Source organism: Vollenhovia emeryi, unplaced genomic scaffold (genome assembly GCF_000949405.1).
Source record: "Vollenhovia emeryi isolate VEMERY1.0 unplaced genomic scaffold, V.emery_V1.0 DF939193.1, whole genome shotgun sequence".
Classification (NCBI taxonomy): domain Eukaryota; kingdom Metazoa; phylum Arthropoda; class Insecta; order Hymenoptera; family Formicidae; genus Vollenhovia; species Vollenhovia emeryi.
Window position 1 is genome coordinate 519,639 of NW_011967173.1, and position 2,858 is coordinate 522,496.

Sequence of the window (2,858 nt, forward strand, 5' to 3'; positions counted from 1 at the left end):
GGCTGGTTGGCATCACTATGACTATGTGGTTGTTATTACTAATATTATAGTGATAATTACTATAAAAATGATATTCCTGACTATAATTATTTTACTATGCAATTATAGTCGCAAATACTACGCACTTTTCTCTCAGTGTGTACATCGGCCTCGTATCTCGATTTTACGCAATTTCCAGTTTTTCTGCTTAAACGCTGTGATCCAGAACGAGCGTTTGAGCAGAAAAATCGGAAATTGCGTAAAATCAAAATGACAAAGGAAGTTGTGTGATCATAAAAATCAAATCGAACTATAAAATAGCTTTATACATATCGACTGATATCTTTCACGAGGTGGTATCTCGATTTTACACAATTTCCGGTTCTTCTGCTTAAACGCTCTGATCTAGAATGAGCGTTTAAGACTGAGATTTTCAAGAAAATTTTTTTAACTAAGTAAACAGATTTACTTAAAATATCAAATTTCAAGTAAATCTATGTATTAAGTAAATTAATTTAAATAATTACATTTTCTACATTTAAATAAAGATTTTATGAGATCTAGAATACTGTTTATTAAATGAAATAATTGTTTTTGTTAAATAACAAATCCAATTTTCTTCGCTGTGCAAATTACATCTTAGTAAATATTTTATAGAATTAAAATAAATTTTTTAATTAAAAATTACCTATTCTTTGATATTTAATAAATACTTAAATTAAAGCAACGCATGTTTTAATTTGATTATTTTTTAAATTCAAGTCAATAAGCTATTAGGAGCCACCTAATGAATAATTTTCTTGAGTAAAGTAGAATTTTTTGGGATTAAGATATTTTTCTTATCCGTGTATAATAACCAGCGACTATTCACTGTTTTTAGTGATAATCCACTGATTGACTTTTAGAGAGCTGGATATCGGACGTCGTATATCGGATCCAGTCTGAATCCTGCAATCGTACCCAAGCACCCTGCCACCGCGTCGTATTGTCCCGGTAGGTGCGACACGAGCCGCGAAACCGAGCAAAACAGTTCGCCGAACTGTTTGGACAAATTCCGTAAACACGCGCGAGAGACCCGACCGGTGACAGGTTCCACGGAACGTATTACCGTCCTGAAATATACATCTGCACGCTGTTCGCCGAATTAATATTGTCTGCTTTCAAATTGTTCCGTCGCGATCACCTTTTATTTTTCGTACTTTCGTTATCGAGGCCTCGTCCGTTTTCAATTTGCTTAACGATTTTTATGCATTTTTACGTACTTCGCGGAAATCCCGACGATAATGCGGACCTTCGTCTCGTCGTATTTGCTTTTTTTTTTACGCGCAGCACGACCTTAAAACGTTTCGGGGAATCAAAAATCTCGGATCCTGAAGATTGCATATCTAGATTTGAAACTTTCGTTTCTCTTGTTCGTTTCCGTCCCTCGATGTACTTAAGGAAGTTTTCATTTATGTCCGAGTACAGAAGGTCGAGAGACCAAGTTTAAAAGATTCTTTTCTTGCAGAAAGGAATTCTTTTGCCTTTCACAAATTCCAAGCTGTGCGAAAGAGGAGTCGGGAGAAGCGATTAAAAGGCAATCACTTACCCGAGCATCCTGGACGACAACGCTGTCCTTCCTCCGATTAATCCGACTGCGGCATCCGACTCCGCGACGTTCCTCGAGACTTTTTAACGCACTTGCACTTTAACTCGATCGCCTTTCCCGATATCAAGAGAGCTGTCGCGCGACCGAACCGAACTCGACGTAACCGCCCGTAAAATTTACTCACTTCCGGCGCGCTCGCGAGGAGGTTCTCACGAATATACCCGGCGGCACGCCGCGAAAAAGACACGGCTGTGCGAAAGGACGCGTCCGGAAACGCGGCTTCCTCCTCGACCTCTCGGCACGGAGATTCGAAAAGCAAAGTGCCGGCGTGGCCGTCACGCGGAATGTCGCGAGCGCCGGCGAGAAGCACCAGTGTCGATTGTGATCCGTGTGACGTTGCGGGCCCGACGTTCCTCGACGCTCCCGACGTCGGCGGTGCGTCCCGACGTCGGACGACACTCGCGGTATCGCGTGTCAAACGCCCGGACACGCGCCGCGTGTTACGGCGAGACGGAACGACGTCGGGGATCTTCAACGTCGCGAACCGATCGATGCACACACACACACTACTTTACTTGCCTAACGAGACGTGGCGGAACTCGTGCCTCACTTTTCAGCCCGAAGGCGGCAGTCTGGCGGCACGTACGAGTCTGCGGCGACGACGACGAACCCGTCGCTCGGATTCGGACACCTCCGGGCGTTTTCACGCGAGAAAACTTCGTTACGCGGCGGACGCGGGACCTGCGCCGCGGTGTCGCGCGATCGGAACTAGACGGCGAGTCCGATTAACGCGGCTAACTTCACGCGATCGCGCGATTAGGAGAGACTCCGGAGCCGCGCGAGACGCTCGGATTCGAACGAGACGCGGCGTCTTTTTAATTGGGATATTAAAAACGATAATAATTTTTGTAGCAATATTCTCCCCGTCTCTTTCTTCCCACATTTTTGGCCATACGTCTTCGACGTTCAAGAAATCGCGTGCATACGTTAACTTGTCGCGCATCAAAGCCAGGATTACGATGAGCTTTACGTAACGTAACGCGACGGGACTTGAAGTGACGTGACGTGAACGATTGAGCTACACCCTTGGAAAGGATTTCTGTTACTGGGACAAAAATATTCTTGACGCATTTATATTTCTCATAAGCTCATCTAGTATAAAAATAAGACAATATGAAAGTAAAATCAATAATTCTGATTCTTCTCTATCGAATTAAAAAAGATTGACTCGCTATATTGAGACAAAAGTAACTTGTATAAATGCAAGTTTATATGTTCTTGCGTTTAGAAT